The sequence below is a fragment of the Muscardinus avellanarius genome (assembly GCF_963383645.1).
Source record: "Muscardinus avellanarius genome assembly, chromosome: 10".
Taxonomy (NCBI): domain Eukaryota; kingdom Metazoa; phylum Chordata; class Mammalia; order Rodentia; family Gliridae; genus Muscardinus; species Muscardinus avellanarius.
Window position 1 is genome coordinate 74,442,465 of NC_137796.1, and position 14,525 is coordinate 74,456,989.

Consider the following 14,525-nt stretch of genomic DNA (forward strand, 5'->3'; position numbering starts at 1 on the left):
ACCCACACAGACTCGGGCTTGCAGCTCTGACTAGTCTCCTACCTCCTCCTTGCCTGGAATTCTTTCCCAGGGACATTACAAGCACATCTCCCCCATCTTTCTTAAGTCTTTTTTTTTTTTTTTTTTTTTTTTTTTTGTGGTACTGGGGATTGAACCCAGAGGCCTCACCAAGTAGCTGAAGCTGGCCACAAACCTGTGATCCTCTTGTTTCAGCCTCCCAAGCACTGGGACTATAAGCATGCGCCATCACACCCATTCTTTTATATTTATTTTATTTTATTTTATTTTTTTTTTTTTTGCAGTACTAGGGACGGAACCCAGGGGCATTCTACCTCCAAGCTACACCCCAACCCTATTTTTTCATTCTTTGTTTTGAAACAGGGTCTTACTGAGTTGCAAAGAGCCTCACCAAGTAGTAGCTGAGGCTGACCACAAACCTCGATCCTCCTGTCTCAGCCTCCCAAATGCTGGGATTACAAGTGTGCACCACCACACCCGGTTTACCACACCTGCTCTTATGTCTTAAATACACCTCAGAGAGACCTTCCCTGGCCAGGACTTCAAATTCCTGGTAAGAATGCAGGTGTTTTTCTTCAGATTTCTAAATGAATGTCCACTTATTGAAATGACCCAGCCCATTGATCTGTTATAGGCTTTGGAGAGGAACAGTCATCAGTGTTTGTCTACTATGAGGAAATTGGTGTTTTTGTTTGTAGTTTTTTTTGTTTTTGTTTTGTTTTGTTTTGCGGTACTGGGGACAGAACCCAGGGACATTCTACCTCTGAGCAACACCCCCAGCCCTATTTTTTTATTCTTTATTTTGAAACAGGATCTCACTGAGTTGCAAAGGGCCTAAGTAGCTGAGGCTGGCTTCGAACCTATGCAATCCTCCTGTCTCAGCCTCCCACATGCTGGGCTTACAAGCATGCGCTACCACGCCCGGTTTGTTTGTAGTTATGTTGATAAAGGTAAAACTGAACTTTCATTTATTCCAGAAAGAATTTACCTCCCAGTTTACCTTAGAAGCCCTAATTAAAGCTGGTCTTCGTGGCACATGTCTGTAATCCCAGTACTTGGGAAGCTGAGACAGGAGAATCACAGGTCCAATGATAGCTTTAGCAAGTAGTGAGACTCACATCAACCTAGTGAGACCCTATTTCAAAATAAAAAGTAAAATTGGCTGGGGTTGTAGCTCAGAAATATAATGCCCCTAGATTCAATCTCCAGTACCAAAAAAAAAAAGTCCTAATTATTCATTCTTTGGGCCCCTGTACTAGGTGGAAGCCGTCTAGGGTGTCTAGTGTATATTTGCACTGCTTCAGCTCGCCCCATGGGGTTGTGCCTCCAGGGAAACTTCCACTCAGGAGGTAAAAGGCCTGGCTTCTAAACCTTTAAGATATTGTCTCTGATGGCCATCATAGGGGGGCCTGTGTTGACACAGTAAAAAGCAGGCCACTGTGGCCCTGTTTTAGCTAGAGCAGCGTACTGTCCCAAAGCAGGCAAGTGGAGCCCATAGTGCTTTTTTAATTTCTATCCCTAGAGGGCAGCATTAGCACAGAAACTGAATTAGAAGCCACCTATTCAAGGAGGGCATGGTGGCCCACATCTGTAATTCCAATAATTGGGAGACTGAGACAGGAGGATCACAGGTTCATGGCCTCAGCAACTTAGTTAAGCCATGTTTAAAATTTAAATTTTTTGAAGCCGGGCGTGGTGGCACACACTTGTAATCCCAGCATTTGGGAGGCTGAGACAAGAAGATCGTGGTTCAAAGTCAGCCTCAGCTATTTAGTGAGTCCCTTTGCAATTCAGTGAGACCCTGTTTCAAAATAAAGGATAAAAAAATAGGTCTGGGGGTGTAGCTCAGAGGTAAAATGCCCTGGGTTCCATCCCCAGTGCCACAAAAGGTTTTTTTTATTCTTTATAAAAAGTGGTGGTGTGTGGCTCAGAGGTAGAAAGCTCCTGAGTTCAATCCCCAGTAACACACACACACACACACACACACACACACACACACACACACACACACACAGCCACCTATTCTATTTACTTCATTAGTTTGTCACCTAGTGTTGGTGAGCCTCTTAGAAACAAGTATGTGACTTTCTGGTCAACAGGAATAAGGCTTATGGATTTCTTTTCTCAAAGCCTGCTTCTGTACATAGAAATTATGGGAGCTGGGTTTAGTGATGCACGCTTGTAATCCCAGTGCTTGGGAGACTGAAACAGGATCGCGCAGGTTCAAAGCCAGCCTCAGCTATTTAGTGAGGCTCTCAGCAAATTATGAGACCCTGTTTCCAAATAAATTATAAAAAAAAAATAGGCCTGGGGGTGTAGCCCAGAGGTAGAAATCCCCTGGGTTCTACCCTCTAATACTACCCCCCCACAAAAAGAAAAAAATTATGGGGTGTGCATCAACTGCATGTGTGCGTGCATGCGTGCGTGCGTGTGAGAATTTAACCCAGAACCCAGGGGCATTCTATGTCCAAGCTACACTGCCAGACCTGTGTGAGTCAGACCTAGTGCTAGGCCCTAGAAATCCAAAATACCCAGACATAGTGTTAGTTGTGAGCTCCTCGAGGTCAGGAATTCTGCTTATTCACCAGTACATCCCTTTGTGGCACAAAATAGGCACTCAAGCAGACTTTTTTGAGCAGATGAATGGAACTCTCCATGCCAGTGATGGCAGAGCACGCCTCTGGCCATGGGGAGAGCTTGGTTTCTTGGAGAGATGTGACATAACCAGATGATTACAAGACACCATAAAAACTCTGTAATAGGGTGTGAGCCAAATGCTCTACGAGTTCAGGAGAAGAGTGCCAACTTTTGCCCCGGTCATTGGGTTTCCCAGAGCCCCTGGCATTTGAAATAAAAACTTATGACTAAGCATTGCCAGAGGAGAAAAGGCCTTCTGGGCCATGCCCTGCACCACTGAGGAAAAGGTGGGGTGGACTCTGCAAGAGGCCAACAGCACTGGCCTCGGGTGCTGACTATTGAGCTGATTCTCCAGTCCCCTTTTCCATCAGATCACACCACTGCACTGCCTGTGTCCCCTCTGCCTGGAGTGTCCCTCTGCCAGGAGCCCTTCTGCATTGAGCTGAAATGCCACCTCTGCACACGGCCTCCTTAAAAGCCATGGAAAGGGCCAGGCATGGTGACTCAGGCTTGTAATCCCAGTACTTGGGAGACAGGAAGATCTCAGGTTCGTGGCCAGCTTCAGCTACTTAGTGAGGCCCTCTGCCACTCAGTGAGGGCCTGTTTCAAAATAAAGAATAGCATAGGACTGGGGGTGCCGCTTGGAGGTAGAATGACCCTGCGTTCCATCCCCAGTACTGCAAAGAAAAAAAAAAAAACGGAAAGGGAGGGGTAGCTTTCTATCCACACTCCCCACCCACCCCTCACCTGACTTCAGTTCCCTCCAGAGGGCTGATTTTTCTTTTTTAAATTGGTACTGGGGATTTAACTCAGAGGTGTTCTGCCTCCATGCTATATCTCCAGCTGTGTTTTGTTGGGTCTCACTAAATTATTGAGACTGGCCTCAAACCTACAATCCTATTTGAGCCTCCCAAGTTCCAGACACACCACCTGCCTGGCTACTCGTTGTCTTCAGAGTATATCATCTCTGTTTGTGGGTCAACCAGCCTGGAGGAGACTCTGAGAAGGTGGGTCATACATTTACATACCCGCCTCTTTGCTGAGCAGCGGCCAGGATTGACTTTCAGCAGTATTAGATGAGAGAACAAGGGCAGGAAAGAATATTTTTATTTCTTTGAATGCCAAGATTGTCTCCATCACCAGCATCACTCTGAACAGAACTTTGAACCAGTTTGGTGACGGTAATAATCACAAGTCATTTGCGTATGTGTGTGAGAGAGAGAGAGACAGACAGACAGACAGACAGACAGACAGGGGATTGAGCCCAGAGGCATTCTATCTCTGAGATATACCCCCAGCCCAATTTTTTTTTTTTTAAACAGGGTCTCTTAAGCCAGCATAGCTGGCTTTGAACCTGCGCAATCCTCCCTCCACCTCCCAGGCACGGGGTATATAAGCATGTGCCACCACACCCCACTTATTCTTTATCTTGAATCAGGGTCTCGCTGGGCTGCAAATGGCCTCACTAGGTAGCTGAAGCTGTCCTCAAACCCCGATCCTCCTGTCTCAGCCTCCCGAATGCTGGGATTACAAGCATGCACCACCATGCACAGCTCCCAGCCCAATTTTATTTCTTATTTGGAAACAGGGTCTCACTAAGTTGCAGAGAGGGCCTTGCTAAGTTGCTGAGAATGGCTTCGAACCAGCAATCCACCTGTTTTAGCCTCCGGTACTGGGATTATAAATAGGCACCACCATCATTTGTGCATCTTGACAGATCAGAGTCCTTGATCACATTTGCAGAAGTGAATGGCAAGTATATATTTACAAGGAAGGCTCCAGGAGCTGGCTGACTGAAAGGTGAATTGTATAATTGTATAGTGTGGAGAGCTTATATGTCTCTGTTTATAGATGTAATGGAAGTCTAAAAATACTCTTCCTTCTGGTACTCCGCCAGACGTGCAGCTGGCCGAAGGTGGCAGGAACAGCTATTTCCTCACATGTGTCCGGTCTGAGATCACTCTTGACTTGCAGGTTCCTATCATTATCTGAAAGAAAAGGTGTCCCGGGTTTAATCCTGCTGCTTACTAGGTCATTCCTGGCTCCCCAGGAAGCACGGGAGCAGGCGTCCTGTACAGCTGCAGCTGGCATCCAGCCTTTGATATCCTGATACTCCTTACATGCAGCCTTGCCAACAAGATGCCATTGTGACCTCAGGGCTAATCTATACCCCTGTGCCCTGGGGTTTTCCAGTAAACAATGATCTGTTCTTGCTAGCAAACACTGTGCAGGCCCGTGGTGGGAATAAGGGGGAAAGAGTGAGTGAGTGGACTCAGAGTCAGGCCGACTTCAGTCCATAGCTCCAGGGCCTTAGCCAGGTTAATCTGACAGTCACACATACCCCTTCTCCCTCCCTCCCCCTCCTTCCCTCCCTTTTCCTTTTCTCGTTAATTTTAAAATATAAATATGTATTGGCATAACTGTCCAGTACTTCTCTAGCAGAGTTGCTGTGCAGATTAAATGAGAAGCATATACAGAGAGCTATTTAGGAGGATATATAGGTTTGCTTTTTTGTGTTGTTGAGGATTGAACCCAGGGATGTTCCACCTCCTAGGTACAACCACCCCCCACCCCCAGCCTTATTTTCTTTTTCTTTTTTGGTACTGGGGATGGAACCCAGGGGCATTCTACCTCTGAGCTATACCCCCAGTCCTATTTTTTTATTCTTTATTTTGAAACAGGATCTCACTAAGTTATGGAGGGCCTCACTAAGTAGCTGAGGCTGGCCACAGCTGCGATCCTCCTGTCTCCGCCTCCCAATACTGGGATTACAAGTGTAATCCTTGATGAGGGCTGCTGCAGCTGTGTACACAAAACCATGCTTTTTCCATGAAATGTCCCTGTCGAGGTTGCAGCTCTGGACTCTGTTTTTTGTTTATTTGTTTGTTTGTTTTTTGGTGATACTAGGAGTGGAACCCAGAGGCTTTCTACCTCCGGGCTCCACTCCCAGACCTATTATTTATATTATTTGGAAACAGCGCCTCAGTAAGTTGCTGAGAGCCTCACTAAGTAGCTGGGGCTGGCTTTGAACCTGTGGGATCCTCCGGCCTCAGCCTCCCAAGCACGGGGATTACAAGCGTGCGCCACCAGGCCCAGCAGTTGGACTCTGTTTAGAATCTGTATTCTTCACCAGAACATGAGCTCTAAGAAGGTAGAAGTGAAGTCTAATTCATTTATTGTTACAGCCCCAGAATCTCATACAGATGGTAGAAATGTATGCAGCTCATGGGTCATATACAGATAGCCTCTATAAATGATACAAAGTATCAACAAACTCTGGGTGCAGGGATGAGTGAATGGATGAGAAGCTACAGTTTTTTGATTGCTCAGTATGTCAACAGTATTGTGTAGACCAGAACAGCCTCCAGTATATGTGCTTATTTATGAATTATATGTACTACCTTTGAGACAGCTACAAACATACAGAAATACAGAAAATGTGAAACAGTAGGGTGAAATATAAATAAACCATGCATTTAAATAATTTTTTAAATGATAATGATAATGGTGGTACTGGGGGTGGAACCCAGGGGCTTTCTACCTCCGGGCTATACTCCCAGACCAAATTTTTTACACTTTATTTGGAAACAGGGTCTCACTAAGTAGCTGAGAGCCTCATTAAGTAGCTGAGGCTAGCTTCGAACCTGCACAATCCTCCTGTCTCAGCCTCCCAAGCACTGGGATTACAGGGGTGCGCCACTGCGCCTGGCTTTTGATATGAAAACCTTTTGTGCTCACAAAGTAATAATTTATAGAATGTGTTTCATAGATGAGTTGTTTGGTTTGAGAGTCTATTCTGAGTGTTAGATACTTAGTCATATGGCTGTTAGAACTGGAAAAGGAACCCGGGCATGGTGGCACATGCTTGTAATCCCAGCATTTGGGAGGCTGAAACAGGAGGATTGTGGTTCGCAGACAGCCTCAGCTACTTAGTACAGCCCTTTGCAACTCAGTGAGACCCTGTTTCAAAATAAAGAATAAAAAGATAGGGCTGAGGGTGTCACTGGGGGGTAAAATGCCCCTGCGTTCCATCCTAGTACCGAAAAAAAAAAAAAAACGGGGAAAGGATCTCACAAAAAGATATAGAACAGAACCAGGCATGGTGGTTCACGCCTGTACTTCCAGACTTAGGAGGAGGCTAAAGCAAAAGGATCGCATATTTGAGGGCAACCTCAGCAAATTAACGAGACTATTAGCAACCTAGCAAAATCCAGTTTCAGACAAAAAAACTAAAAAGGGCTAGTGGTGTAGCTCAGAGGTAGAATGCCCCGGTGTTCAATCACCAAAAATAAGGCATGGAGAGCAGGGAAAGTGTATGACTGGTTGTGGGCATTCTCGTTGTTCATGATCCTTGTTTTATTCTGTGCCGTGACTGATGTCATCTCCTCAGAGCAACTTTTTCTTACTCCTTCCTCCCCACCTTATTGTGTGAGTGCACGTGTACTATTTCACTCAACTCCACAGTGATGCTTTTGTTTTGCTGGAATTTCCATGAACCCCTGAGGGCAAGGACCAGGCTCCTTTGGCTGGTGTGTTTCCTTTAGTCTGGGGGAACGGGGTTTGCCTTGGATCCCCTTCGTAAAGGAAGAAAAGGCCACTAAACCTGCCTGGGTTTGATTTTGCCACGTTTCCAGCATCTGTCTCAGTACCTTAGAATTGTCTCCTTCTAGACCTTCTGGCTGGCGTCCATACGTCATTTGGGCCTAAGGGTGGGAGGACCCTCGACTTTAACAGCTGAGGGCACAGATGGCTTAAAAGCCCACGGCCCTGCGGCTGCTGGGTTTGCTGGGCATTTGTGCACAATCAGGTGCCTCAGCTTTCACCGCAAAGCCTCTAGGAGTTGATAGTCTCGCCATTGTTTTGAGTACCTGAGGTGACAAAGCAGAAAGCTGGAATTGCTGAGGTTAGATTTGGATCAGCCACAGCCTTTTGCCCCATAGCTGAGTCAGTGATTTCTGTCCCCTAAAGAATCCCTGGAAAGTTTCACTGGAGGGAAAGTAAGGGAGCAGTTCCTACGTGTCCTGCCTCCAAGGTAGGCTAGAGGTCAAGCCAGCGAGAGCTGAGTATGTGGGGAAGAGCAGTGCAGCGTGGCCTGGGGAGGACTCGAGGAAACCTGGGGCTTTAGGTCTTCCTGCGGGTGCTTTGTGGCATCTGTGGGCCTCAAGGTCTTTGTAATCTGCAGGGCCTGGATGAATGAGGTGGTAATCAAAACATTTTTCTGCTAGTTTTTATTTTTTATTTTTATTTTTTGGTGAAGGTACTGGGGTACCTGGAAGCCCTTCTACCTCCAGCTACACTCCCAGACCGATTTTTATATTTTTTATTTGGAAACAGGGTCTCTTAAACCAGCAAGGCTGGCTTCGAACCTCTGTGATCCTCCTGACTCCGCCTCCCAAATGCTGGTATTACAAGCGTGAGCCACCACGCCCGGTGGAACCTGGGAGTTCTTTCTCAGCCTTTCAAGAACTGGGAAGCCAGGCGTGGTGGCGTGCCCTTGTAATCCCAGCATTTGGGAGGCTGAGACAGGAGGATCCCGGGTTGCAGCCACCTTCAGCTACTACTTAGGCCCTCCACAATTCAGTGAGACCCTGTTTCAAAATAAAGAATAAAAAATAGGGCTGGGGGTATAGCTTGCAGGTAGAATGCCCCTGGGTTCCAACTCCAGTACCACACACACACACACACAAAAGAACTCGGATTATAAGTGTGCACCACCATGCCCAGCTTGACTGCTGTTTTTGAGGAACCTGTTTTTTGTTTTTATTTTTGTTTTCCTTTTTTTTTTTTTTTTTTGGTGGTACTGGGGGGGTGGGACCCAGAGGCTTTCTACCTCCGGGCTATACTCCCAGACCTATTTTATTTTTATATATATATATATATATATATTTTTTTTTTTTTTTTTTTTTTTAAATTTGGAAACAGGGTCTCACTAAGATGCTGAGAGCCTCACTAAGTAGCTGAGGCTGGCTTCAAACCTGCACAATCCTCCTGTCTCAGTCTCCTAAGCGCTGGGATTACAAGCATGTGCCACCATGCCCGACTTTATTTTTTATTTTTGAAACAGGGTCTCAATAAGTTGCGGAGGAGCTGAGGCTGGCTGCGAACCTTCAATCTTCCTGTCTCAGCCTCTCAAATACTGGGATTACAAGCGTGCGCCACCATACCCAGTTCTAGGAAGCTACTTTTATATGAAGAAAGTTTTGCTCCCTATGGGGTTTTCTGAAACTGAATTTAACCTTCTGTTTTGTCATTAAACATTGTTTAGACAGCAGAAAACAGATGGAAGTCAACTACATTTTCTTTATATTGCAAACTGAAGATCAAATGAACATGTAGACCCTTGATGCATTTTGCGGACCAAAGGGTGTAATATTGCCTCCTTGATGTCAGGAAGAACACTGGCTGATAGCTGCTTCTTGACAAGCTGCCCGCTTTAACCAGTGCGCATGCTCCCTCCTCGCCTCCCTACTCCTCCTGATCCAAAGTACACATGGGGACAGAAACCGCAGCATTGGCGGGACTGGGTAGTCGGGATGTACTGCCCTTTATGAAATTACTTGTCAGAGTGTGCTCTGCCATGAGAGCAACTCTTTGGGACTTTGTCGTTCACCTCAGTTTGAAGAGCATGGTTATCTTCACGTTACAGAAACATTCAGAGCGGTTTTTTTTCTGCCTAATACTATTGAGTTTAGGAACAAAGCCTAGAACTCAAGCTGGGCGTGGTGGCGCACGCTTGTAATCTCCGCGCTTGGGACGGGAGGATCGCACGGGTTTGAAGCCAGCCTCAGCTACTTAGTGAGGCTCTCAGCAACTTAGTGAGACCCTGTTTCCAAATAAAATATTTTAAAAAAAAGGTCTGGGAGTATAGCCCAGAGGTAGAAAGCCTCTGTGTTCCATCCCCAGTACCACAAAAAAAAAAAAAAGGCCTAGTACTTGTTGAGAGGAGAAAATTACAACTTAGCAAAATATACACGGTGTTTATGTGCTGGGGATGTAGCTCAGAGGTAAAGCTCACACAGAGCCCTGGAGAGAGCACAGCCGGGCGCGGTGGTGCACCTGTAATCCCAGTACTTGGGAGGCTGAAACAGAAGGATCACAGGTTCACAGCCAGACTCAGCAAGTAGTGAGACTCTTCAGCAACCTGGCTATAGACCTTGTTTGAAAATAAAAATAAAAGCCGGGCGTGGTGGCGCACGCTTGTAATCCCAGCATTTGGGAGGCTGAGACAGGAGGATGGCGATTCATGGACCTCCTCAGCCACTTAGTGAGGCCCTCCACAACTTAATGAGACCCTGTTTCAAAATAAAGAATAAAAAAAAAAAATAGGGCAAGGGATATAGCTTGGAGATCAAATGCCCCTGGGTTCCATCCCCAGACCCTCAATAAATAAATAAATATAAATAAAGCCAGGTGTGGTGGCGCATGCTTGTAATCCCAGCATCCAGGAGGCTGAGACAAAAGGATCACAGTTCACGGACAGCCTCAGCTATTCAGTGACGCCCTCTGCAACTTAGTAAGATCCTGTTTCAAAATAAAGAATAAAAAATAGGGCAGGGGGTGTAGCTCAGAGGTCGAATGCCCCTGGGTTCCAACCCCAGGCCCACAAAAAAAATAAAAATAAAAATAGAACTGGGGGTTGTAACTGCAAGGTAGAATCCCCCTGGATTCAACCCCCAGTATCAAAAGAAAATGGAAAAAAAGAAAAAGAGAAAAGAACACAGAGAAAGCTCCAAATGTTAACTCCATCTTGTCTGTTATTTTCTCACTTTGTTTTAATTGTGGGTTTCAGTATCTCGCTATGTAATTTCATCAAGAGATGGTTCCAAGCTGAGCAGGGTGGCACACTCCTATAATCTTAACTGCTTGGTAGGCTGTGGCAGGATTGCAAATTCATTGCCAGCCTGGACAATTTAGTGAGACTTTATCTTAAAGTAAAAAACACAGCACTGGGAATGTAGTTTAGTGGTAGGGCACTCCTGGGTTTAGCCCTGAGACATGGGGGCAGGGTTTGCGTGGTCTCTCTAGGACCCTTGGATCCTTCAGTGAGAAAGAAGCACTATGGTAGCCGGGCATGACACCCACTTGTAATCCCAGTACTTGGGAGGCTGAGACAGGAGGATCATACACAGGTTCTCAGCCAGCCTCAGCAATTTAGTGAGGCCTTCTGCAACTTAGTGAGACCCTGCTTCCAAATAAAGAATAAAAAGGGCTGAGGGTGAACCTCACAGGTAGAATGCCCCTGGGTTCAATCCCCAGTACCATGAAAAGGAGGAGGAGGAGGAGGACTGTTAACAAGCACTACCTGGCCTCAGAGCTGTATTGTTTCCAAGCTGTTGTTCTGGTGGGTGGCTAGGCTAGTATTGTTTAGAGAGTTAGGATCCAAATACCAGCTCATCTATTCTCCAGCTGTTGTTTATCAGCCAGTTTCCTGGAATAGTAAGGCGCAAGGTCTTTTAAAAACAGTTTTGTGCTGCTATACATTTTGGTGGGTAATAATTAAGTACATTACTGATTTAGCTTCTGTTTACTGAACAGGATACAAGTCATGAGACAAAGAGCATCTGAGTTCCTCAGAGCCGGCACCAGAGTGTGTGGACTCTCCCATGAGCTCAACTCTACTGTACCTCATTGATTGGTGTCTTTTTTTTTTTTTTTTTTTTTTTTTTTTTTGGAGGGGAAGGGATACAGAGGATTGAACCCAGGGGCACTCTATTGCTGAGCTACCTCACCAGACCTATCTTATTTTTTATTTTGAAACAGGATCTCACTAAGTTACCAAGGACTGGCCTCAAAACTATAATCTGCCTGTCAGCCTCCCAGGTACTGAGATTACAGGCGTGGTGATACAGACTTGTAATCCCAATACTTGGAGGTTAAAACAGGTGGATTGCAAGTTCAAGGCCAGCCTCATTAAACTAGTGAGGCCCTCTGTAACTTAGACTCTGTTTCAAGACAAAATAGGGCTAAGTATATAGCTCAGTGGTAGAAAGCCCCTGGGGTTCAACCCCAAGTACCACCACCAAAAAGAAAGAAAGGATGAATAGGTTCTCAGCTTCCTGAAGAGTCCATTTCATTTTTCTCTCTCTTCTTAAAATTTCTTTATAAGCTAGGCGTAGTAGCACACACCTGTAATCCCAGGGAGGCTGAGGCAGGAGGATCACAGGTTGGAGGACAGCCTTAAAATTGGGCTGGGGGTGTAGCTCAGAAGTAGAATGCCCCTAGGTTCAATCCCCAGTACTGCAAAAAATATATATATATATATCATATATAAAGTTTAAAAAGGCACAAAAGGCCTATAGTGAAATGTCTTGCCCCTCCCTTATAGCCACTCAGGGGCCATCAATATTGGCAACTCCTTGGGTGTCTTTGCAGGCAGAATGTGTGTACCGCAATCCTCCACCACCATCTTCTGTAGAAGAGCTGTCATCTGTACCATACATACTACGCTGTGCCTTGTTAGTCTCCTTAGTCACACATTATGTAACAAGTGGAAAGCTCAGCTGTAGGAGATGTTTCTATAATTGATGTGAAGTGCTAATCTAGCAGCCTCCAGCCTGCCCTCCCTTGAGTGCTGAGCGTTGATACCAACCCTCTGTCTCAAATCTCCACGGGGTGTTCCACCGGCCCGTGTGTCATCACCACCCAGATCAGACCCAGGATCTTCCCACCTGTGTCCCTCCACCCAGAGCTCTATCATTGTCACCATTATCTTCTGTTGCACAAATCAGAAGCCACGTGGTTAGCTTGACACCTTCATCCCACACTCTGGCCTCCCCTTTTGCTTCCTCGGTTCCTCCCAAGTCAGTCTGTTTCTCTGCACCCTCGCCCACCTCCCTGGTTCATGCCTCCTTTGCCCCTTTCCAGGATGGCCGTACTAGCTCCTGACTTGTCTTTCACTCCTGTTCTTTTCTCCCCCAATTTGTTTTCTACCCAGAATGATCTCTTTTTTTCTTTCTTCAGGACTGGGGATGGAACCAGGAGCATTCTACCTCTGAGCTATACCCCCAGCCCTATTTTTTATTCTTTATTTTGAAACGGGGGCCTCCCTAAGTAGCTGAGGCTGTCCTTTTAAGATCACAAAACTGCCAGTTGTGGTGACACACTCACTACCTGTGATCCCAGGGACTTCAGGCAGTTGAGACAAGAAGATCCCAAGTTTGAGAGCAGCCGGGAGCACTTAGCAAGAAAAATAAATTTTGAAAAGGCCTGGGGCTAACCAGGCATGGTGACACCTACCTATAATCCCAGTACTTGGTAAACTGGGACATGAGGATCACAGGTTCCAACCTCTGCCTCAGCAAGTAGTGAGACTGTCCTCAACCTAGTGACACCCTGTTTCAAAATAAAATATTTTATAAACTATGAAGAAGACAGGCATGGTAGAGCATACTTGTAATCCCAGTATTTAGACACTGAGACAGAAGGATTTCAGGTTCAGGGTCAGCCTTAAACTTAGGTCCTCCGCAACTTAGTGAGACCTGTTTCAAAATAAAAAGTAAAAAAATAAGGCTGAAGCCGGGCGTAGTGGCGCACGCTTATAATCCCCATGCTTGGGAGGCGGAGACAGGAGGATCGCGCAGGTTCGAAGCCAGCCTCAGCTGGCTTAAGAGACCCTGTTTCCAAATAAAACATAAAATAGGTCTGGGAGTGTAGCCCAGAGGTAGAAGGCACCTGGGTTCCATCCCCAGTACCACTAAAAATAATAATAATAATAAGGCTGGAGTGTAGCTTAGAGGTAGAATGCTTGGGTTCAGTTCCCAGTACCACAAACCGGGCGTGGTGGCGCACGCTTGTAATCCCAGCATTTGGGAGGATGAGACCTGGAGGATCGCAGTTCGTGGACAGCCTCAGCTACTTAGTGAGGCCCTCTGCAACTCAGTGAGACCCGGTTTCAAAATAAAGAATAAAAAATAGGGCAGGGGGTGTAGCTCGGAGGTCAAAAGCCCCTGGGTTCCATCCCCAGACCCGCAAAAAAAAAAAAAAAAAAAAAAAAAAAAAATCCCAGTACCACTTTAAAAAAAGAAAAAACTATGAAGGATCCTAGTAGATTAAAAAGTAGTGATTTGCCAGGCGTGGTGGCGCACGCTTGAAATCCCCACGCTTGGGAGGCGGAGACAGGAGGATCGTGCAGGTTCAAAGCCAGCAGCGCTGGCTTAAAAGACCCTGTTTCCAAATAAAAAATAGGTCTGGGTGTGTAGCCTGGAGGTAGAAGGGCTTTCAGGAACCCCAGTACTACCACCAAAAGAAAAAAAGGTAGTAATTTTTTTACTTTTTTTTTTTTTTTTTTTTGTGGGTCTGGGGGTGGAACCCAGGGGCATTTGACCTTCGAGCTACACTCCCTGCCCTATTTTTTTTATTCTTTATTTTGAAACCAGGTCTCACTGAGTTGCGGAGGGCCTCACTAAGTAGCTGAGGCTGTCCCCGAACCGCGATCCTCTGGTCTCAGCCTCCCGAATGCTGGGATTACAAGCGTGCGCCACCACGCCCGGCTTTTAATTTACATTTGTAAATGAAGTTAAACTGTAAAGGATTGTACCCATGTGTTGAGTGATGCATGGCAGAGGGAATGTCTCTAGAACAGGGCCCCTGGTGACCCTAACCTAACTGTTCCTCAATTCCATGCCAGAGGACTGGGCATAGGGATTGTGAGATTAAGATCCAGACATACCCTGCCTTCAAGAAGCTCATGGCTTTTGATTTGTAAGTGTGTGTGTGTTACTGAGGATGGAACCCAGGGGCATTGTACCTTCAAGCTATGCCCCAGCCCTATTTTTTATTCTTTATTTTGAAACAGAGTCTCACTGAGGCAAAGGGCCTTAGTAAGTAGCTGAGGCTGGCCTCAAACCACAATCCTCCTGTACAGAGTGTGA

At 46.1% G+C, this 14,525-nt stretch overlaps 1 protein-coding gene across 2 annotated transcripts in view; it reads left to right on the forward strand.

Annotated features, from left to right (window-relative positions):
* Positions 1-14,525, forward strand: part of RNF216 (ring finger protein 216) — a gene marked incomplete at both ends in the record, with an annotated part of 150,816 nt that overhangs the window by 111,185 nt on the left and 25,106 nt on the right. The gene's annotated exons all lie outside the window — the stretch shown is intronic.